Source organism: Ovis aries, chromosome 26, assembly GCF_016772045.2.
Source record: "Ovis aries strain OAR_USU_Benz2616 breed Rambouillet chromosome 26, ARS-UI_Ramb_v3.0, whole genome shotgun sequence".
Lineage (NCBI taxonomy): Eukaryota > Metazoa > Chordata > Mammalia > Artiodactyla > Bovidae > Ovis > Ovis aries.
The window spans coordinates 31,784,204-31,809,462 of NC_056079.1; the positions used below are offsets into that span (position 1 = coordinate 31,784,204).

Sequence of the window (25,259 nt, forward strand, 5' to 3'; positions counted from 1 at the left end):
CATTCCACGAGGTTTCTAGACCCTAGAAAACACAAACCATGGCTTCCACCTAAAAACAGAGAAATGGCTGGATTCCTTCGAAGATTCCCACCAGGATGCACATCTCAGCCAAGTGCACTGTTACCCCATCCGAACACGCGTACGAAATAGTTAACAGTAATCCTCCTGAGATGAAAGAGGGCGGGAGGCTGACAGTGTTACAAAGAAGCATATGGATCCCCATATTTTTTCCAAAGGCGATCTATTCTAAGCTTGGGCACAATCTGGAAGTTACTCTTCCCCCAAAATGAGTCGAGCTCAAACCCCTTCACCCTATCACAAAGCAGAGCACTCTGCTGCATACAGGAGCAGAAGGTGGGGAGCAGGCAGTGAGAAACAGAGCTACGATCATTCAAATAGAAATCCCAGATAAAGTACAGCCAGCAGTTGGCATTTGACTGATCATATTGGAGGGAGCACCCTTCCTAGGGCGTATTGCTGATAGAGATTCTTAAGTGAACCTGGAGGAATAGCATGACCAGAGAAAGGTGACTTTCTTTGGTTAGTAATAAGGACCTTAACGTATGAAACAGAGTATCCCAGCTCAAATCACTGGGGGAACAAGCATAGCACAAAGCACAGGAGGAGAGAGGAAACAGCATAACCTAGAAAAAGAAAAATGGTGAATAAATCATTAAGAAAACTGTTCCCTCCTCCCCATCCCCAGCCACACATGGTTTGGTTAATTCCTTAATGAGGATGGACTGTAATTAATATCAGAACTACACCGTATAATTATTGGGTATAATTATGCTTGAGTTAACTGTAGAGCAAATCATATATAGTTCAAATTCTATAGTGTGAATTTTCTATTAATCTTTTGGGGAGTGGGGGAGAGTGCTTCATAAGGTCTTTTGATAAAGAGCGTCTCCAGGAATAGGCCTGTATCAGCTGGATATTACATTCCAGACATTGATGTTCAGAATTGCCAGATCCAGCAGCTGCATCCCTTACAGACCTCTGCCTTAAACAGATTGATTCATACCCAGTGGCCCAGGCCAGAGAAGGGGCAACTACTGGCTGATCCAAACCCTGCCTGAGCCAAGGTCATCTCTTGCCCTCTGGTTGCTGGGCCCTCGTGTGGACTTTCTGAGCTATTTCTGGGGGTCCCTGATCCCTCACTTCTAGAGGCTGCATGTTCTTAACCTGTATCTGTCTCTCATTCCACTTTTTCCATCACATCCCCAGGGACCTAAAAGCTCTTTTCACTCCCTTCTTGGCTCTCAAAGTGCCAGCGATGATGCTAAGAATGGTCATAAAGTTCAACAGAGGAAAAATTATAGGTCTCCAACTGCTCCCACATGCCAGTCACACATAGTTCATGGAACCTGGACTTCTACATGTTATAGTTTTTGTTGGAGGCAGGGGTCAGAGAGACTGGGGTCTGGCGAGATGTTCTGCAGTGAATGGAGAAGGTTTGGCCTTTGGGGAGCGCTGGCCACAAGCAGGAGCCCTTCCCAGCCTCCCACTCCTGTAGGGCTGCTGTCTTGGAACCAAGGCTCGTCTCTCCAGGCACCATTTTCATTTCTGCCATCCCTCTCCCCTCATCTCCTCACCTTATTCCCCAGAGGGGCCAGCAGAATCCTTTCCAGGGCCTTAGAGCTTTATCAAAGGTAAGGAGACTCCTTTAAAGCCAAATTAATTAATTAATTTAGGAGAGATCTCTAACTTTCCCTTCTTAACTCAACTTCCCAGACTCTTTTCCTCTTTGCTCTCTAAACTCCTCCTCCCTTCTCCCCATCCAGGCTTCCCTGGTGACTCAGACATTGAAGAATCTGCCTGTCAATGCAGGAGATCCGGGTTCAACCCCTGGGTTGGGAAGATCCCCTGGAGAAGGGAATGGCAACGCACTCCAGTATTCTTGCCTGGAGAATTCCACGGACTGAGGAGACTGGTGGGCTGCAGTCCCTGGGCTCACCAAGAGTCAGACACGACTGAGCAACTAACACTTGCTTTCACTTTCCTCATCCATCAGGCTCCTCATCTATTGATCTCTTTGCTGCAAATTCCTCCCTCTCCTTCTGGGCTCCTTGCAACATACGGTATGGGTGGCTGAGGTTCAGAGCTCAGATTCCTAGAAGCTGTTCATCAGTGTCTAAAAGGCGAACTCCAATTTCATCACCCTTGGGAACAGTCTGAAGTTTAAACCTTTCACCTCCTTCAGGTGCCACCAGGCAAGCAGCGACCCACCAGCTCTGGAGGGAATCAAGAGGCTTAAAGAACAAGCAAGAGGCATGGCTCACACAGCAGCCATGCGTCCACCAGCCTGTCACCCCTCCAAGCATCCCCCAGCACTCTCAGGAGGAATCAGCCATAAAGAGACAGGAACACCCCTTCGGCCCCATCCCCAGCCTCCTGTCCCCTCTGCCAGCTTTCAAAGGCCACCCTTCGACTGAGCAAGTGACACTAAAAACAGCAATTCTCCCCCTACCTCCACCCCCCCCCACCGCCTGCCCACTGATAATAATGGGCCGAGACACTTTTATTATCATTATTAATTAGCACTTTCAAGCAATGGAATTAAATCAATATGGTGGACTGAAACTAATTTTAACAAGCCATTGAGATCAATCATTGGGACTTTTATCTACATAAATGCCACTAAACTCAGCTCGTTAGTGTAACATTAGCTGGAAAGAAAAAGAAGGGAGACTGGCGGGGTTTTAATTAGGAAGACATAAACCGAGCCACAATTTTTCTTCTTTGATTTGCTTTTAATCTCGTCTGCAAAGCTCTTCTGGTGTTGCCCAGGCTGATTTTTAGTCCCAGGCCACCTCCATGGGAAGGGGAGGGGCGAGCGAGGAGAAGCCAAGGGCAAGCAGTGAAAGATGCTTGAAGGGGATGGTCCCTCACTTTGGCTCACCCCAGGAGGACCCTGGGCATACCCCTGAAGCCCCTAAACCTAAAGTCTCAGATTCCCAGTATCAATGCTGACCACCTCTCTCTCTGTATTCACTTCTGCTTAGCATTTATTCATATCTGTGTTATAGGAAAATTATTTATGCCCATTGATTCACTCAACGAACAGTAGATGAGCACTTAAGGGGGCCAAGCACCCTGCCTACTCCTCTAAAAGGATTTTTAAAAATGAGAAAGAAAGAAGTTATCTTACTCCCTCTGGAGCAGGCAGTCTGGTCTTTCTGTCCCTCCTAGATTGATGGTTGCTAGAGGGCAAGGGCTATACCTTATTTAGCTTTTGCCCCCTCCCCATTCAGTTCTGTTCTCCACGCCTATAAGGTAAGTGTTGGGGTGAATGGGTCAGAACTCCACTTCTCTACCCACATGTCACTCCTGTCTGTGCCCAGGCACCTGCCACTCTACCCCTTTCATGTCCCATGGGCACCAAGACCATCTCAAGACTATACCTCTGAGCTGGCTGTCACTCACTCTCATAACAGCCTACCAGCCTGGCTCCTGACAGGCCGTGGCTTCTTACTCTTCAAGACCTAGCTGTAAGATCACCATGTGAGCAGAGCTGCTTACCTGGGCTTCTCTGACTTGGGAACTTCCACAGCGCACAAGAACAAACAGGCGAAGGGAGGCATCCCTAAGGTTGCCTTTGGTGTCTGCTCCTCCTGTTCTTTAGGAGATGCTGGAGCGGTGGAAGGTCCCAGCATAAGTCTACAATGGCACTGTTGCTTCTGACAATATAGCATTCTAAAAATATCATCTGACCCTAACACTAAGGTACTGGATAAATTACAGCAAACACACTTTTAAATGTGTTTATGTGTTTTCAAGAAAGGGAAGTCTCCAGTGGCCATGCATTACTTACGCAAAAACAGAGTAAGCTGAGACAAGAAGGGTAAGTGATGCCCTGGGGCTAAACACCGAAACCTAGAGTTTTAGAGATTCATGCGGCTTTGATGTGAGTGGGAAATGGGAGGCCAGGCCTTGGCCTCATGCAAGGTTGAGTAGCTAAACTCCATATAAAGCTACATCCTCATTTAAAGGATAAATGAAAAAAAAAAAAAAAACTACATCCTTCTAGCAAAGGAAAACTGCCTCTGTGGTGGCTGTATATATTTTCTATATATAAAAATTAATCTTCCTTTAGAATTCATAACCTAGATCTGTTGTCACTGGGGGTCAGGAGTTTTAATTCATATTACCACATATAAGGAAAACCTCAAGTTGAGAAGTTGAATTAAAGTGATCCTAGTTTGGTAGTGCACTCAATCCAAATAAAAGCAAATATAAACATCTCTGGAATAAAATTCCTCAATCCAGGCCCCACAGATTATGTCAAAGCAAAAAAGAGCTCAAGTAAAAAGTTATCAAACACCAGGAGAAAAATACTTCTATAAGGCAGAATTAGCAGATATGACAGATAACAAATGCATGATCCCCAACAAATTGAAATATTGACTTATCAGAAAGTGAATATAGTAAAACTGTATTCATGATGCAATTTTTGAAGAAAAGAGGGAAAATAAAGAACAAAAGAGTATCAGAAAATAACAAGGAAAAAATTGTAATTGAAATTTAAGATGCAATCATTGAAATGAAAAACTCAAAGGAAACAGTTTTTTATATTAAATACCCCTGAAGAATAAATTAGTGAAATGAAAGAGAACTGATGAATTACACAGAACCTAGCACAGAGAGATAGGAGATGGAAAATATGAATGAAAGAGAGGTCAGGAAACGTGAAGGATGGAATTAGAAGGCATAATACATGTGTAATTGACATTATAGAAACAGAAAATGAGAGACAATACTTAGAGATAATGTCTAAGAGTTCTCCAGAATTTGCAGAAGATATAAAGGAAATACAACTTCACAAGGCAGTATAAATAAAATAAAATGCATACCCATACACTTTGTAGTGAAACTGAAGGACAGCAAATACAATGAAAACATCTTTTTAAACATCCACAAGAAAAGACAGATCATCAAAATGAAAATACAAAGAGAAATCAATAATTAGACTAACAACAGACTCCTCACTTGTGACGATGAAAGTCAGCATATAATGGAATAATATCTTCACCAGGGGTCCACAACCTCCAAAACTGAATGCCTGATGATCTGAGATGGGTCTGACATAATAATAATAATAGAAATATAGAATAAATATAACGCGCAAAAATCATCCCAAAACCATCCCCCTCGCTGGTCTGTAGAAAAATTGTCTTCCACAAAACCAGTTCCTGATGCCAAAAATGTTGGGGACTGCTGATTATGCTTGGAAAAAATAACTATTAACTTTGGACACTATATCCAGAAAATCTGTATTTCAAGTCGCTTTCAGATTAAAAAAAAAAAAAAGTATTCTTACTTCCAAGATATCCTCACTAATCAATTTACTTTAGGAAGTAAAATAATTCTAGGAGGAAAAAAAGCCTACAATGTGAGAAGGAATTGTGAGTAATGACAATGATAGCATGTATATAAATCTATACAAATAAAAACAAAAGTGATAATTTGTGTGCTTAAAAACAAGAACTAAAATATGTGGGCAATGCTGGAGAGGCTAAGGTTGATAGAAGATAAAGCATTTCAAGGTTCTCATTCTTGAGGGAAGTGAGGTTAGGATGTCTATATGTGTGTGTGCATATATACATATGTGTATATGTGTGTACATATATATAGAGAGTAAATATATATGGCTTCTCAGGTGGTGCTAGTGGTAAAAACCCTTCCTGCCAATATAGGAGACATAAGAGATAAGGGTTCAATCCCTGAGTAAGGGAAGATCCCCTGGAGAAGGGCACAGCAACTCACATCAGTACTCTTGCCTCAAGAACCCCATGAACAGGGGAGCCTGGTGGGCTACAGTCCACAGGGTTGCACAGAGTTGGACACGACTGAATTGATTCAGCATGCACGCATGCATATATATGTATATATATGGCCGCAAAGCATGGCTTGAAGGATCTCAGTTCCCTGACCTGAGACTGAACCCAGGCCATGGCAGTGAAAGCCCAGAATCCTAGTCACTAGGCCACCAGGGAACTCCAGAGATGTTAATACATTTTTTATTGTTAAGTGCACAGAACAAAATTGAAAGGGTAAATCTTTAAATGAATATAGAGTAATTTCCAAAACTAGTAGCAAGAAACAAAATTAAGAACAAACGGTCCAAAACAAGGCAAGAAACAAAAAAGGTGGTGGGGGAGGATCATAGAAAAAGCAAGATTAAAAATGCAAAATGACAAAGTAGGAGCTTAGGTAATTTTAAAGTCACATGGAGCTGAATATATATGTCATAAAATCAAACCCAAATGCAAGGAGAACAATTAATAGAAAAATTTGGAATAATGATCACTTTGGAGAATAGGACTTCCCTGGTGGCTCAGACGGTAAAGCGTCTGTCTACAATGCGGGAGACCTGGGTTCGATCCCTGGGTCGGGAAGATCCCCTGGAGAAGGAAATGGCAATCTACTCCAGTACTATTGCCTGGAAAATCCCATGGACAGAGGAGCCTGGTAGGCTACAGTCCATGGGGTCGCAAAGAGTCGGACACGACTGTGCAACTTCACTCACTCACTCACTGACTCAAAGGTAACTACAGGGAAAGAGAACACAGGAGGGACTCAAGGGTATTGATTGTGTCCTAATTCATATGTGGAATAAAGGGCACACAGATGTCACTTCATTCTTTATACTTTATTGTTGTTGCTCGGCCGCTAAGTCATGTCCAGCTCTTTGCAGCCCCATGGACTGCAGCATGCCAGGCTTCACCAACTCCCAGGAACCTACTCAGACTCATGTCCTTAGAGTTGGTGATGCCATCCACACCTCTCATCCTCTTTTGTCCCCTTCTCTTCCTGCCCTCAGTCTTTCTCAGCATCAGGATCTTTTCCAGCGAGTCAGCACTTCGCATCAGGTGGCCAAAGTATTGGAGCTTCAGCTTCAGCATCAGTCCTTCCAATGAATATTCAGGGTTGGTTTCCTTTAGGATGGACTGGTTTGATCTCCTTGCAGTCCAAGAGATGCTCAAGAGTCTTCTCCAGCATCACAGTTTGAAAGCATCAATTCTTCAGTGCTCAGCCTTCTTTATACATTATATAAATACTTTTATACCATGTGTTGGGCTTCCCTGGTGGCTCAGACAGTAAAGAATCTGCCTGCAATGCCAGAGACCTGGATTGGGAAGATCCCTTGGAGGAGGACATGGCAACCCACTCCAGTATTCTTGCCTGGAGAATCTGCGTGAACAGAGAAGCCTGGTGGGCTACAGTCCATGGCATCACAGAAGAGTCGGACATGACTGAGCGACTAAGCATAGCACACAGCATACCATGTGTGTATTTATATAAATGAAATATTTCATAAAAAGTTTTTTAAAAATTTAAAGGACCTATGGTGGCTCTGTATTGCTCCATTAAGATAACTCTGATCAGCCTGGCATTTTTAGGCCCTTCCTCAGCTTAGCACAATTTCTCTCTCACTCCTGCCCAATGTGGGTTTCTTCCTCTACTGAGATTTCCTCATTGCCCTCCTTCTAGTCTTTACTGCCACTGCCAGATAATTTACATCTCTAAGACTTTGTTCACGCTCCTCCTCATCTTTCCTTCTATCTACGATGCCAACTCTACAGTTCCCGGAAAAAAAAAAAATAAAGCACTTTCCCCTACACGAAGCCTTCTTGAGTCTACCTAGGACACGGAGACCTCTCAATCATGTGAAACACTTCCAGGACTAGTGAACTCCATCTGCCGCACATCCTTGGTGTTCAGCGAGAGGGGAAGTCTTGTCTCTTCACTAGCTGTTGAACTTCTTGGGAGCAAAGAGAGTCTGATGTTTCCTTTTATGTCTCACTATCTCTTAACCCGCACTGAACTCAAAATGCACTCAAAGATCATCCACTGAGGAAAGAACAGCATGGACCAAGTCTTAATTCTCATGGAACAGATTCTGTTTGAGACTCTGGGGAAGTCTTATGGTCTTGCTTTCCAGTCTTCCTGGGATCCAGTTAGATCCTGTTATACTCCCCTTTCCTCTTTAAATCACTTTTCTATTTAAACCTGTTACAATTGTTTTTCTGTTCCTTTTTAGTCTAACAGTCCTCATTAATAATGTGGGTCCAAGAGAAAGATAAGTATCATATGATATAGCTTATAAGCAGAATCTTTAAAAATGGTACAAATGAGCTTATTCATAAAACAGAGATAGAGTCACAGATGTAGAAAACAAAAGTGCAGTTACCGAGTGGGAAATGGAGAGGATAAAATGGGAGATTGGGACTGACCTATACGCATTACTATTTATAAGACAGATAACTGATAAAGATCTACTGTATAGCACAGGGAATTCTACTCAATACTCTTAGTGGCCTATGGGAAAAAAATCTAAAAAAAGAGTGAATATATGTGTATATATAACTGATTCACTTTGCTGTACAGAAAAAAGTAACACAACATTGTAAGCCAAATATATTCACATAAAAATTAATTTAAAAGAAAAAACAAATGTGGTCCAAGACTCAGGGCAACTCAAGTTCATCCCTCAACAAAAATTACAAATTATCACACACCATTGACCTTCGAGATTGCGCGTGAGCAACAAATCTGTGAATGCCAAAGGAGTATTGAATTAAATTAGGCTGTTAAGGTCCTCAACTAGTTCTCTACATAGTCAGAACACAAACCTTAGTCTCTTGACATTCATTCCAGGCTCTTCTCACCCCCAGCATACTCATTGATGTCCCTTTAAGAGTCGTAAGTTCTTTTCTCTTCTGAAGCCTCATGATGAGGTGTCTGATAAAAGAGCAATTAAGCAATATCTGCCAATAGACAGCTTAGAACTATGATACGCTCATTCATTCATCCATATGTTCATTCTGCAAATGTTTATTGAGTACTTACTATGTTAACAAGCATTGTTCTAGGCCATAGGGACATTAGAATTAAGGCAGTCTTGACAATTAATTAAGTAGATTCAATATGTTTAGGTCAAATGTTCACACATGTTACAAAGAAGAAAACAGAGGGAAGTGTCAGGAGGTAAAGGTGGACAAAGGGAGTTTCTCTAAGAAGAGGACATTTAAAGGCAAGCACCCTACAAATGGAAGCAGGAATAAGGAAGGAGTGAATGCAATGTGAGTTGCCAGTAACTCTTGCATAGCCTTTCAGATCTGATTCCTTGCCCTTTTCCTTGAACCAGGAAGATAACAAGGACATAATGCTAACCAGGCTCTCCTCCAAGGCAAAGAAGACACAGGGTTGGCAGGACCTGGCATTAGCAAGCTGAGGTCAACCAAACCCTGACTCTCAAAAAGGAAACAACAGATTAGGGCCCCCCATTTTCATAGCAGACTTTTAAATCCCTTTGATTCTGTCTCTCTTGTAAAGATATCACACTTTGACACACACTCACAATATGGGAGCATGCATACACATCAGTTCCTAACAGTTCTAACAAGTCACTTCCCTACTGCTTTTGGAAGCTTTGAGGCCAACTCTTAGAATTTCTATGATTTCACCAGATTACTTATTGGGTCAATCTACCAAGGCCAATTGTGCGTTAGTTTGAGCATTCTTTGGCATTGCCTTTCTTTGGGATTGGAATGAAAACTAACTTTTTCCAGTCCTGTGGCCACTGCTGAGTTTTCCAAATTTGCTGGCATATTGAGTGCAGCACTTTCACAGCATCATCTTTTAGCATTTGAAATAGCTCAACTGGAATTCCATCACCTCCACTAGCTTTGTTCGTAGTGATGCTTCCTAAGGCCCACCTGACTTCACATTCCAGGATGTTCAGCTCTAGGTGAGTGTGAGTGAGCACACCTTCATGATTATCTGGGTTGTGAAGATATTTTTTGTACAGTTCTTCTGTGTATTCTTGCCACCTCTTCTTAATATCTTCTGCTTCTGTTAGGTCCATACCATTTCTGTCCTTTATTGAGCCCATCTTTGCATGAAATGTCCCCTTGGTATTTCTAATTTTTCTTGAAGAGATCTCTAGTATTTCCCATTCTATTGTTTTCCTCTATTTCTTTGCATTGATTGCTGAGGAAGGCTTGCTTATCTCTCCTTGCTATTCTTTGGAACTCTGCATTCAAATGGGTTTATCTTTCCTTTTTTTCCTTTGCTTTTTGCTTCTCTTCTTTTCACAGCTATTTGTAAGGCCTCCTCAGACCGCCATTTTGCTTTTTTGCGTTTCTTTTTTCTTGGGGATGGTCTTGCTCCAGGTCTCCTGTGCAATGTCACAAACTTCCATCCATAGTTCATCAGGCACTCTGTCTATCAGAGCTAACCCCTTAAATTTATTTCTCACTTGCACGGTATAGTGATAAGAACTAAAGAGCCTCTTGATGAAAGTGAAAGAGGAGAGTGAAAAGGTTGGCTTAAAGCTCAATATTCAGAAAACTAAAATCATGGCATCCAGTCCCATCACTTCATGGCAAATAGACAGGGAAAGTGGCTGACTTTATTTTTCTGAGTTCCAAAATCACTGCGGATGGTGATTGCAGCCATGAAATTAAAAGACGCTTCCTTCATGGAAGGAAAGTTATGACCAACCTAGACAGCATATTAAAAAGCAGAGACATTACTTTGCTAACAAAGGTCCATCTAGTCAAGGCTATGGTTTTTCCAGTAGTCATGTGTGGATGTGAGAGTTGGACTATAAGGAAAGCTGAGCACCGAAGAATTGATGCTTTTGAGCTGTGGTGTTGGAGAAGACTCTTGAGATTCCCTTGGACTGCAAGGAGATCCAACCAGTCCATCCTAAAGGAGATCAGTCCTGGGTGCTTATTGGAGGGACTGATGTTGAAGCTGAAACTCCAATACTTTGGCCACCTGATGCAGAGAGCTGACTCATTTGAAAAGACCCTAATGCTAGGAAAGATTGAAGGCAAGAGGAAAAGGGGACAACAGAGGATGAGATGGTTGGATGGCATCACCAAGACAATGGACATGGGTTTGGGTGGACTCCTGGAGTTGGTGATGGACAAGGAGGCCTGGCGTGCTGCAGTTCATGGGGTCGCAAAGAGTCAGACACAACTAAGTGACTGAACTAAACTCAACTCAACCAAGGCCAAAGAACTTGGTTGAGAGGATGAGGCAAAAGTTATTTGAACATAAATAGTGTGAAATCCTACCACTAAAACACTAAACAAATCCCATGCCAAATAACTCTATCCAGTTCAGTTCAGTTCAGTTGCTCAGTCGTGTCCAACTCTTTGTGACCCCATGGACTGCAGCATGCCAGGCCTCCCTGTTCATCACCAACACCTGGAGTTTACTCAAACTCATGTCCATTGAGTAGGTGTTGCCATCCAACCATCTCATCCTCTGTTGTCCCTTCTTCTCCTGCCTTCAATCCTTCCCAGTATCAGGGGCTTTTCCAATGAGTCAGTTCCTCACATCAGGTGGCCAAAGAATGGAGCTTCAGCTTCAGTATCAGTCCTTCCAATGAATATTCAGAACTGATTTCCTTTAGGATTGACTGGTTTGATCTCCTTGCAGTCCAAGGGACTCTCGAGAGTCTTCTCCAACACCACAGTTCAAAAGCATCATTTCTTCGCCACTCAGAATGAGCTAACAATTTCCAGACACTAACCTGTTTCTGAAACTTAGCTAGGTCCCTCTGATGCCATTTAAGACAATCTGAGACACAGAGGTGACTGTGATACTCCACCCCTCACCCATCCTCTGAAGCAATGTGGGCCTCCCCTACATTTTCATGGAAAGCATTGGTTCTTGAGTCAGACTGGGTGCAAACCTCACCTCTCTGTTTTATAGGAACTTTGGAGGGGGGGTTAATTTTATTAACCCTTTTTTTCCCCTCACTGCACAATCTTCTCCACCTACTCCATATTTCCAGGGAAAGATCAGGTTTCCTTGAGTATTTTATTCTATTAATCACTTCATGAGACCTCCTAGGGGAATTCTGGAGTAACAGTGATAGTGAAAGTCGTTCAGTCGTGTCCGACTCTTTGAGACCCCATGGACTATACAGTCCACGGAATTCTCCAGGCCAGAATACTGGAGTGGGTGGCCTTCCCCTTCTCCAGGGAATCTTCCCAACACAGGGATCAAACCCAGGTCTCCCACATTGCAGGCGAGTTATTTATCAGCTGGGCCACAAAGGAAGCCCAAGGATACTGAAGTGGATAGCCTAGTCCTTCTCCAGGGATCTTCCCAACCCAGGAATCAAACCAGGGTCTCCTGCATTGCAGGCGGATTCTTTACTAATTGAGCAATCAAGAGGAGCCCCATGGAATAACCGTGGATGGTTCCAAACTGTTTTCTAAGGGTTTTCTGTTTCTCTGTCTCATAGACTTTTAAAATCCTGTCATCCCAAGAAATTCAGTTCTAGCTCAATCTGCATACCATGTTCATCAAAATGGAAGTTTGGATCTTTCTGCTTGACTATTCTAGCTGATGACTTCCATCGTTAAGGCCACCCCCAGGGTCTGAGATGACTTTGCCGTGCTACCCATCACTTTTATGTTACAGGTCAGAAGGAAGAAGGCAGAAGGGCAAAGCGAGACCCTCCAAGCTGAGTCAGCTCTTTTCAAAATGCCTTCCCAGAATCCCACAAATCCCTCCACTTACATCTCACTGACCAAGTAACAGTTAGAAGCCCACCCACCACTTCAGGAGATACAGCAATGTGCCTGGTTCAATATAAGAGCCTGTTATTAAGGAGGAAGCAGAGAAGAGATGCTTGGATCACCAGTGTTCTCTGCCGCTGGGCTGGATGCTACCGTACTAGGGATGCGGATGTGGGAGGTAACCAACACATAGGTCCCACATTAAATGAGGATCTCACAGCCTCTGAGTCTGGTTCCTGGCACCTTTGCACCTGATTTAAGGCTCTTCTGCCCTTTTTCAAAACTCTCTCCTTCTTCGAGACCCAACTGATATGATATGACACCTTAAGAAAATCTTCTTTACCCACCACCCTCTGCCCCACCTCTCACTCTCTGTTTTTCCTACTGGTGTGCTTTTCACATCCATTGTAATTCTGTCTTTACTGAGCTTGCCAGAGCAAGAGCCAGAATAAGAGTACATCCCTGTGCTAAAGTAAGTGCTAGTCATTTATTTATTCCTATTATGTCTCTTTTTTCCCTCTTGTCTTTCTCAAAAAAGAAAGTCCAGTTTCTGTATTTTTCTCTTTCCTATTCCCTTGCCTGTTCCTTGGGCCTGCCAGGGATATTGGAGGTAGGTCACCACTGAGTTATTCTGACTTTGAATCTATTATATTAAAGCTTCAAAGGCAGAAATGGATTGCTAATGGGCCTGAAGCCAATACAGCTCCCAAAATGTCTTAGGAAATAGTTTACACCCTAAGAGAATCTGATCTAAACTACGCCATTTCAATGCCCTTGATCCTAAGAAATGAGAGTTCCCTTTATACAAAACCAGGATGAAGAGTGTGGCAAAGTACAAAAAAAAAAAAAAAAACACACAAAAACCTGATCCTTTGCTGAATGAATGTAGATTTCAGATGAGTTGTGGGAGTTCTCATGTTATATTCAGGCAGCTTTTTTAAACTGAATCTTCAAGGTCACACCATCATGTTTAACATAGGTCACCAAGGAACAGGGAAGACTTTAGTTAGGAAAGAACAGCTGGGACACAGACCTTCTGGGCCTCCATAAGCCCTTCTGGACCCAAGACTTCCTGCTTGTTTTATTTGTTTAATATATTCTTCTTGGAATATAATTGCTCTACAATGTTGTGCCGGTGTCTGCTATACAATGAAATAAACGAGCTGTATGTATTCAGATATTTCCTCCCTCTTGGACCTCCCTCCCACCTCCCCTCCCACCCCTCTAGGTCATCACAGACCACCGAGCGGAGCTCCCAATATTCTACAGCAGCTTCCCGCTAGCTACCTATTTCACACATGCTGGTGTATATATGTCAATGCTAATCTCCCAGTTTGTCCCACCCTCTCCTTCCCCACCCACTGGGTCCACTGCCCATTCTCTGCATCTCTATTCCTGCCCTGGAAATAGGCTCATCTGTACCAATTTTCTAGATTCCACAAACATGTGTTAATATATACCTGTTTCTCTCTTTCTGACTTATTTTACTCTGTATGATAGACGCTAGATCCATCCTCACCTCTACAAATGACCCTATTTCATTCCTTTCAGTGGCTGAGTAATATTTCATCGTGTCCTGCTTGTTTTCTTGGTTTTATGTCTTGGAGGTGGTGTAGGGCGGGGGTGGGGACAGGGCAGTAAATGTGCGGATGAGCTCTCCAGGTGATGTGAGCTGACAGCAAGCCTCCTATGAAAAAAGGCCAGAAGGCGTAAAGGAAAAATTAAGAGCAAAGCCTGAAGTGACAAAGGGCAAACCACTTCTTGCAAGGCAGATTATCAAATTTCCTATCAATTTCCACATTTATGTCCCTTTTATTATACTTGATCCTTTCGTAAGTCCTGCTTAAATGTTCCTTACTTATCTTTGTGGGCTTCACTGTATAAAGGGAGTGGTCTCAGGTCAATACTTGGCTCAGGGGGTAAAGTAACAACAGTTTCTTCTTCTGCCTTCCCATCCCCCCAGGTCAAGGTAGTTGCTGAAATTATTATTGTGGAGAAGACAAGAAGTATTTACTTCTCCTGAGAAAGGTGATATTCTATAGTATAAGAAAAATAAGACAAAGTTGTCTCCAAAGAAGCAACTGGGGTACAATGGAAGGAAAACACCTTATATTTTGAGTCAGAAAACCTGGGTTTGGACCCCTGCTTTGTTGCTTCCAGAGTGACCCAGAGCCAGATACTTAACCTTCCTGAGCTTCGGTTTCCTCAACTATAAAAGGGAGATAATAAAATCCATTTCACAGTGATGTCAGAAAGATTAAATGAGATTTTGAACTATAAACACAAACAGCATGTCCTGTATTAGAGTAAGTGATTACAGATCCTGACCCTGGAAGAGCAAATTCCAGAGCAAAGAGCCTTATGTTCTTTTCCTGAAGCTAGTATTACCTCCTCTTTCTAGAACATTCTCCACAAGGTAACCATATACCTCCTAAATACTTCGAGATGTTGACTGGATTTCAGAAAACTATCGTCAATGCATTCATACCAAGTTCCTGACACTAAAGCACTCTCCCAAGAATTTGTGGGATATGGAGTCAACCAAGTGATACTCACTATATTTGGGAGATGACAGTTTATTTGGGGAGACAAGACTAAACCGCTGGGAAAGTGTCAGCAAGCAATAATCCTCATTCCAAGGGTCGGGGAGCCAATGTGGGGTTTCAGCCAAATTACTGAGCAAGTCTATTCGACGTACATGTCCGGGAACAGAGAGGAAAGGGTACAGAGAGGGCCTTCCAGTCCACTGAGCCCTCTGTGAGATGGATTTATGCCAAAGCTACCTCTTTATCACCTGGTCATCAGAAGATCCCACTTTGATAAACAGATCACAGTAGCATTTGGGGACCCAGTTACCAATTCAGAACCATTTCAGTGTCTAGTAAGTTCCTGAAATGTCTGAAGATTTTCTTTCCCTTCAGTGCACAGTAAACGCAGTAAGTGGCCAAAGGCCCCTTTGGGGAAAGCTTGGAGGAATATTTACAGAACGTGGTTGTAGCAGGTTGCATGTCGCCGAGTATTCATGCAGCTATGTTGAACATCCTCTAGGGAGCCAGCCTTCCCGTCAACCGAGGGACTTGGACTCTGTGATCTGGCTTAAGCCTCAAAACAAGTAAGAAGCTGAAACTCTATTACGTTCAGTAATTAAGTTTCTGGACCTCAGATCTAGAATATCTTCACTACACTGAGAAAGTAATATTCTAGTGGGCTGCCCATCTACTTTATTCCTAGAGACAGGGTGATCAATTAGGCATGGCCAGAGCCCAGAGGGCTTCCCTTGTGGCTCGGCGGTAAAGAACCTTGCTGACAATGCAGGAGACTCAGGTTCGATCCCTGGGTCAGGAAGATTCCCTGGAGAAGGAAATGGCAACCCACTCCAGTATTCTTGCCTGGGAAATTCCATGGACAGAGGAGCCTGGCGGGCTACAGCCCATGGTGTTGCAAACAATCAGATACCACTTAGCGACTAAACAATAAAAACAAAGAACCCAGAAGGTCATTCTGTTGACTTCTTTGTCCTTCATGCCCATTTCAGTAGTTGTGACTACCTTGTATCTGGCAGTTAAAAGCTACTCCTTGGCCATTCATTCTCTAGGATCTCCATGGAAACCAGAGACAACATTTAGCAGCTGCTCTCCACATCAGTCACCATAATCCTTCTCAAACATGCTGGTGCTCAAACCAGTAATATGTTCCCCAACTTCTCTCTTTAATAAAGGGAAGAAATAAAGGCACTGTCCAGGGTCTCTTGGGGGTTTGGTGGGAGTGGGGAGGAAGGGTCTGTAGTCAGCCTCTGATCAATCCATTCCCAATTTCCCAACCCATCAGACATTTGGAGAGAATCTTCCACAGGGTGCTCCAACATCTCTTTATATAGCCCACTATTGATTCAAGATTCCAGCCACCACTCATGTAAACTGATTTTCAAAGCCAGTTGTAACATTAGACCTATTAACTCTGGTAGGTACACCCAGATAATGAATTTGTTTTGATCCAGTTTTATTTTATTTTATTTACCCTTTGGCATGCCACACCACTTGTGGGCCTCAGTGCCTTGACAAGGGATCAAACCCTTGCCCCCTGCATTGGCAGTGTGAAGTCTTAGTGTCTGTTCCAACAGGGAAGTCCCATGATCCAGCTTTATATTCTGTTCTTTTTGTCCCTTCCTTACAGTACTCTTGCCTGGAAAATCCCATGGACAGAGGAGCCTGGCAGGCTGCAGTCCTTGGGGTCTCGAAGAGTCGGACACTTACTGAGCGACTTCACTTTCACTTTTCACTTTCATGCATTGGAGAAGGAAATGGCAACCCACTCCAGTGTTCTTGCCTGGAGAATCCCAGGGACGGGGGAGCCTGGTGGGTGGCCGTCTCTGGGGTCACACAGAGTCGGACACGACTGAAGAGACTTAGCAGCAGCAGCAGCAGCATACATGTTTCACCCAGATTTATGCTGATATTAATTAGTAACATCTTGCATTTATTTGGAGTATAAACGATTTTTTTTCAGGTCAGACAGAGGCAAAAGAGATGGGGGCTGGGAGACTTGAGGAGAATAAATATCCTTTGAAAGATGCCGGCTTTAGGTGAGGTTATGACCGGTCTTAAAAACATAGGGAAAGCTGATCTAGTTGACTCTAGAAGAGCAGGTTGCTTCCTCTAACAAGAGAGTCTTAGAGAGACTTGGAAGTTCAAATTTCAGTTTCAAACAAGTCAACCCAGGTAGAAACTTGGTGGATTCATGACTTAAACATGTTATAATTCTACAGCCCACACAACCAAATTCTGAGTCAAATTTTCATCTAGGTTCACTCTGCACATGGTAAGAGAATCTTCCAGGCTGGCTGTAAAAGCACCCTGGTTTTCTGAACCCTTGAGTTGATTATTTCACTTTGTCATTGTCCATGTGTGAGTTCTCCAGTGCAGCTGGAAGAAGCTATTTCACACCCAGGCTCTTGAAGTTACCATTATCACCATGTTAATCAAACCCCATAGTTATTTAGTGCCCAAGGCACTTGGCACAGTAAGCTCTTTATCGCAATCAGCCACAGGTGACAAGTTTATCATATTATCATGCTATGGATGAGTAGTAACCCGTTTGCCATTGGCAAGGACTTCAGCATTGTGTTCAAGACTGGGGAAAAAAAAAAAACATCAAAGCCCAGACGTTTTTGAGAGGCCTGTGACCACTTCCATTACCAAATATTGTACCAGCCAGGGTCTAGTTGGGCTTCCCTGTGGCTCAGCTGGTAAAGAATCTGCCTGGAATGCGGGAGACCTGGGTTCAATCCCTGGGTTGGGAAGATTCCCAAAGAAGGGGATACCCATTCCAGTATTCTGGTCTGGAGAATTCCATGGACTGTATAGTCCATGGGGTCGCAAAGAGTCAGACATGACTGAGCGACTTTCTCTCGCTCACTCAGGGTCCAATCAGGAAGAGTCCACAGAAGATATATTAACAGGAAAAAAAAAAAAAGAATTGATTATGCAAGTCCTAGAGGGCTGATAAAGCAAAAAGATACTATTGAGCTTTCGTGATAATAACTGGAGAAAGCAGCTAACCAGCTAAGGCTGGGGAAGAGGGAAACGGCTGAGGTTATCAGAACTAGAAGCTTGAAGTAGGACCTTCAAGAAGCTGGAGCTCACACCACTGAGAAGAGGACATGCTTGTGTGCTGCTATTCTGCCTAGGTTCATAAAAGAAACTCAGACAGCTGGGACTTGGACCTCAGGAGAGGGTGGCTGCTGCTGATGTTGTCCAGCTGCTCGTGGTACCTCTGCAGGGTCACAGTGAGGCTGCTTCCAAGGTAAGATGCTCTTGCTGAACACTGCCGATAGTATAGAAGTACATAAGAAAGTGGAAATACCTTCCTTCCTCCTGCCTCCCAATCTCCTTCCAGAATCCCCTATTGAAGAACCTAACAGGAACCCAGATGACAAAGGGGCAAATTTGTTTACACAGTCAAGTCCTAGCACTGGCATCACAGAGTAGAAGCTACAGGGTGACTTGGAAAGAAAAAGCAGCAGTTTCATAACCAAAACAAACAGATCTTACTCAAATGGATGCAAGCAAAATAGAAAACCTGTATGTTCTGCCATTAAATAAATTTAAGCAGAAATCAAAAAATTTTCTACAAAGCAACTTGAAAACCCACATGGTATCATCAGCACGTTTGGCCAATTAGTCAAGGAGAAAATAATTCCAATTTTACACAACTTCTTCTTAACTCATCCTAGGAAGCTAGCATAACCTTTATAATCAAACTCAACAAGATAGTACTACACAAGAAAAACTATTTCTATTTCATTCATGCATATAGGTGTAAACATTCTAAACCAAATAGTAGTATAATGAATCAAGCAATATATTAAAAAGGATAATAAATCTTACCAAACTGGATTTATTCCAAACACACAAAGTTGATTAAATGTTAGAAAACCAATTAGTGCAATTCAACACATTAACATATTAAAGCAAACAACATTCAAACATCTCAATAGATGGAGAAAAAAGTGCTTGGTAAAATTTAATGCCCATTCAGAAGGAATAGAAGTAATTTGTTTAAAATGATAGCTATTTTAAAATATAAATAATATAATACAGTACTTAAGGGTTGAACTTTGAACAGTTTCCTTTTAAGATATGAACCAAATGAAAGATTCTTCTAGGAACTTACCTAGTTCCTAGTTACCTAGTGGTCCAGTGGTTAAGCTTCTGTGCTTTCACTGTAGGGGGGACAGGTTCAATCCTTGGCTGGGGAACCAAGATGCCACATGCCTCACAATGCAGCCAAGAAAAAAAAAAAACTTTTAAAAATTCCTTTATCACCATTTCTTTTCAGCATATATTAGATGTGTCAGCCAATACAGTAAAGCAAAGCACAAAAATAAAAGGAATACTGAATGAAAAAGAAGAAACTGTAATGTCACTACATACAGATAATAATTGTATACATAAAGAACTAGAATTCTTAGAATTAATTTTAAAAATTTCAATTTCTTTCTATATAATCAACATACAAAAATTAACTTAGAAACCATTCTGAGATGACAGTCATTTGTATTGGACTAACACTCACATGGCAATTATTTATAAAATAGTTTTCAGTTCAGTTCAGTCACTCAGTCGTGTCCAACTCTTTGTGACCCCATGAATCACAGCACGCCAGGCCTCCCTGTCCATCATCAACTCCCGGAGTTCACTCAAACTCATGTCCATCAAGTCAGTGATGATATCCAGCCATCTCATCCTCTGTCATCCCCTTCTCCTCTTGCCCCTAATCCCTCCCAGCATCAGAGTCTTTTCCAATGAGTCAACTCTTCACATCAGGTGGCCAAAGTATTGGATTTTCAGCTTTAGCATCATTCCTTCCAATGAACACCCAGGACTGCTCTCCTTTAGCATGGGCTGGTTGGATCTCCTTGCAGTCCAAGGGACTCTCAAGAGTCTTCTCCAACACCACAGTTCAAAAGCATCAATTCTTCAGCATTCAGCTTTCTTCACAGTCCAACTCTCACATCCATACATAAAAATAGTTTTAAAACCAAGTATTTGAGGGTATTAGAGGGCAACCAAAAACAATCAGAAATAGATAGAGTCAAATTTCTTACACATAAAATACTTTTTAAAGCCACTTTCCATTTACAGTTATTACAAAATACTGGTTAAATTCCCCATGTTGTACAGTACAACACTGCTACCTTACACCCCATAGTTTGTGCCTCCCACTCCCCCATCCCTATGTTGCCCCTCCCTTCCCCACTGGTAACCAGTAGTTTGTTCTCTGTATCTGTGAATCTACTTAAAAGAGTCACACCTTGAAAGAAAGGAACTCCCCTGGGTCTGTTTCTGCCCAAGGATACGCTATAGTCCACAAAACATGAAACATCTGGATGTCAAACAGAAAGCTTCAGACTTACTGGCTTCAAGAGTCAGGAAATGGATTTCCAGAGCAGCTGAATAGTAAGAAGAGAAATCCTGCAAAAGAAAAAGTAAAGCATGAAGAGAGCCTCCAAATCTACATATCATTCCACCCAAATCCTCGACTAGCCCTTGAACTGCATGTCTGGGAGAAATTCTAAGGAAACCAATGGGAAACAACAGCTGAATTGAGGGCCAAGAGAATGAACAAAGATTTCAACTCTTGTTTGCTCTGGGGGGAACAGTTTGGAGTTTGAGCCCAGTCAAGTAAACTACCTGCTGGGTCAAAAATAAACATTCTTCAAAGGAATATAACAGAATCCAAAGTCTCTACAATGTATCATCAATAATGTCTAGTTAAAAAGATTTTTTTTAATATTAGAAGAGAGAGTGGGAATAAACAAAAAAACTGACCTAGAATCAAGAAAAAAAAAATCTTGTCTATATAAACCAATGTATAGATAACCCAGATGTTAGCATTAGCAGGCAAGAACTTAAAGAAACCATTATAAATATGTTCAAAGTCTTTAAGTAGCTAATGCCATAATGAAAACAAACAAACAAAAGCACAGAGATCTCAATAGAGAAAAAATACTATAGAAAAGAAAGTAATGGAAAAAATTTAATTAAAAATTACAATGTCTGAAGTTAAAAGATAACTAGCTAGCCTCAACAGTGGATTGGAGACAATAGAAGATTGGGTCAGTGAACTTACTGATAAATCATTAAAAAGTATCCAGTCAATGTATGTCGAAACCAATACAGTATTGTAAAGTAAAACAAAGTAAAAAAATAAAATAAATAAATAAATAAATAAAAAGTATCCAGTCTTTTGGAAAAAGAAGAAAATGTTTTTGAGAAAGAACAGAACCTCAATAATCTTTAGGAAATATCAAGAGGTCTAATACACATATGATTAGTGTCCCAGAAGGAGAGGTGAGAAAGACCAGGAAAACTATAAATAATTAGAGATATATGGGCAAAACTTTTCCAAATTTATGTAATAAACATAACACTATACATCTAAGGAGGTCAGCATATCCTAGAAAGGATAACTACAGTGAAAAACTATGCAGAGGTAAACTACAGTAAACATGATGAAGTGAAGTGAAGTGAAATCGCTCAGTCGTGTCTGACTCTTTGTGACCTCATGGACGGTAACCTACCAGGCTCCTCCCTCCATGGGATTCTCCAGGCAAGAGTACTGGAGTGGGTTGCCATTTCCTTCTCCAGGGGATCTTCCCTACCCAGGGATCCAACCCGGGTCTAGTGATAAATAGATTATCTTGAAAGTTATCAAAGGAAAAGGATACACTGCATACAGAAAAAGAACAATAGGACTTACAGCTGTTTCGTATAAAAAAAAAAAAAAACAATGAAAACCAGAAGACCATTTAAAGACATCTTTAAAGGGTCAAAGTGAAAAAATTATCCCAGGATTCTATATCAAATGAAAATACATTTTTTAAAAAAACGATGGTGATATACACATTTCTAGAACAAACAAACCAAAAAAAAAAAAAAAAAAAACTGAAAAAGAATTAGTCATCAATGAACCCAAACTACAAAAATGCAAAAAGAAGGAATTTCCTGATGGCATAGTGGATAAGAATCTGCTTGATAATTCAGGGGACGAAAGTTCAATCCCTGATCTGGGAAGATCCCACATTCCACAGAGCAATTAAGTCCATGTGCCTCAACCACTGAGCCCATGTGCTGCAACTACTAAAGCCCACATGCCTGGAGCCCGTGCTCTGCAACAAGAGAAGCCCCTGCAATGCAAAGCCTGCACAGAACAACGAAGAGTAGGCCCTGTTCTCTGCAACTAGAGAAAGCCTATACAAAGCGCAGACAAAAATAAATAAATGCAGACAGAAGTTGTTCAGACTGGAAGTAAATGATACCAGATGGAAACTTGGATATACTGGAAGGAAAAAATAAAAAGCACCAAGAGTGGCTAATTGTGGGCAAATATGGCTCAGACAGTAAAGAATCCACCTGCATTGCAGGAGACCTGGGTTCGATCCCTGAGTTGAGAAGATCCCCTGGAGGCGGGCATGGCAACCCACTCCAGCATTCTCGCCTGGAGAATCCCATGGACAGAGGAGCCTGGCGGGCTGCAGTCGATGGCATCACAAAGAGTTGAACACGGCTGAGTGACTAAGCACAGCAAAGCATAGCTATGCCAGACCTAGACAGCTATTAGAAAGCAAATACGTCACTCTGTCAACAGAGGTCTGGATAGTCAAAGCTACGGTTTTTCCCATAGTCAAGTACAGATGTGAGAGTTGAACCATAAAGAAGGCTGCACACTGAAGAATTAATGCTTTCAAATTGTGGTGCTGGAAAAGACTCTTGAGAGTCCCTTGGACTACAAGAAGGTCAAACCAGCCGATCCTAAAGGAAATCAACCCCGAATATTTATTGGAAAGACTGATGCTAAAGCTGAAGTTCCAATCCTTTGGCCATCTGATGTGAAGAGCCAACTCATTGGAAAAGACCTTGATGCTGGGAAAGATTGCAGGCCAAAAGAGAAGAGGGTGGCAGAGGATGAGATGGTTGGATGACATCACCAACTCAATGGACATGAATTTGAGCAACTGCAGGAGATCGAGAAGGACAGGGAAGCCTCCATGCGGCAGCCCACAGTTTCACAAACAGTAGGACATGACTTAGGGATTAACAGCAACATAAAAGACTATATTTTGTTTCTTTCAATTTCTTTAGAAGGCATAGAACTGTTTCAGAAAAATTATGCCACTCTATTGTGAAATTCTTAAGATATATAGATGTAATATATAAAACATCAATAGCACAAAGGATTCAGGAAGAGTATTAGTAGAACTATATTCTTGCAAGACTCTTAAAATTTTGTGTGAAGTGATAAAATGTTAATTCTAAACATATTCTGATAAGTTGAGGAGGTATTTTATAATCCTTAGAGGAACCTCTAAAAATAATGCAAATGATATATCTTAAGGATACAAAATCAATGAAGGTGGGGCATGGAGTCAGGAAGAGAGGAAAGCAGGGAGGGAGCGAAGAAGAGAAGGAAGAAGAAAAAGAGGGAAGGGAGGGAGGAAGACTTGACTTTGATTTTCACAAAGGAAGGCAAAAAAGGAGAAAAAAGAAAGAAAAAGCAGATGGGATAAATGGAAAACAAGTGTCAAAATGGTGGACCTAAATCAAACCATATCAAGTTATATTAAATGTTAATTGACTAAACACTCCAATTAAAAAGCAAAGATTGTCAGACAGGAATTAAAAGCAAGATCCATCTGCTGTACATAAGAGATGTACTTTAAATCAAAAGACACAGATGGGTTGAAAGTGAGATGACAGGAAAAGATATACCATTGCAAACAGTAATCATAAGAATGCTGGAGAGGCTATATTAATAACGAAAAATGGATGATTTGGAATGGAAATCATGATGGTATGATTTGGAAATGGAAACAGAATGGATTTCAAGAGAAGAAGGATTACCAGAAATAGAGTGATTTTTCACAATGATTAAAAGATCAATTATCAGAAAGACATGACAATCATAAATCCCTATGCACTCAGTACAGAACTTCCAACTACATGAAGTGAAAACTGACAAAACAAAGGAAGAAATAGAACATGGTCTTGATAACTGAAGGTTAATACCATCCTCTAGCCGTAATACAACTACACAGATCCATAAAATATGGACAATCTGTCATTTATAGAACACTCCACTCAGTGACGGGCTTCCCTGGTGGCTCAGAGATTAAAGCGTCTGCCTCCAATGCGGGAGACCCAGGTTCGATCCCTGGGTCGGGAAGATCCCCTGGAGAAGGAAATAGCAACCCACTCCAGTATTCTTGCCTGGAGAATCCCATGGACGGAGAAGCCTAGTAGGCTACAGTCCACAGAGTTGCAAAGAGTTGGACACGACTGAGTGACTTCACCTTCACCACTCAATGACAGCAAATTATGTCAAAGGCCACAAGGAGCATTCACCAAGATTCACCAAGATACACAGGGTCATAAATTAAGGCTCAATATACCTCAAAAAAATGAAAGGGGATCTATGTAGCATACTTGAATATCTACCACAATAATGTGAACACACTATTATGGGATTGTAACTTAATGCAATAATTTTTTACTATATATTTATGTAGGTATATATATATATATACACACACATACATATTTTTTAAAATGTTATATTTTATTTGAAAAAGCAAACAGGGCAAAATATAAATAATTGGTGAATCTGGTTTAAAGATATATGGAATTTTTTACAACTTGTCTATACGTTTGAAACTATATTTTAAAAAATGATACATATATAAAATAAATAATAAGAATTTAGTGCAGAGCACAGGGAACTATGGGGCTTCCCAGGGTAAAGACTCTGCTTGCCAATGTGGGGTACATGAGTTCAATCCGTGGGTGGAGAAAATCTCCTGGCGTAGAAAATGGCAACCCACTCTAATATTCTTGCCTGGAAAATTAAAGATACAGCCTGGTGGGCTACCGTCCATAGGGGTCACAAAGAGTCAGAAAGGACTGAGCATGTACACACAGGGAACTATATTCAATATCTTGTAATAAACTATAATGAAAAAGAATCAAAAAAAAGAATATATATATTCTTGCCTAGAGAATCCCAGGGCTGGGGGAGCCTGGTGGGCTGCTGTCTATGGGGTCTCACAGAGTTGGACACGACTGAAGTGACTTAGCAGCAGCAGCATATATATATATATATGTATAACCAAATTACTTTGTTGTACATGTGAAACTAACACAATATCCTAAAACA

General features: G+C 41.7%; 1 long non-coding RNA gene across 4 annotated transcripts in view; it reads right to left on the reverse strand.

Moving 5' to 3' along the window:
- LOC121818057 (uncharacterized) overlaps positions 1-25,259 on the reverse strand; it is a 173,487-nt gene that overhangs the window by 27,267 nt on the left and 120,961 nt on the right. For all 4 annotated transcript variants that reach the window (XR_009598638.1, XR_006058162.2, XR_009598637.1 and 1 more), the window contains 2 exons: positions 20,464-20,521; positions 19,221-19,321 (listed from right to left, as the gene is read on the reverse strand). This is a non-coding gene — a long non-coding RNA (uncharacterized LOC121818057). The remainder of the gene's footprint in view (positions 1-19,220; positions 19,322-20,463; positions 20,522-25,259) is intronic.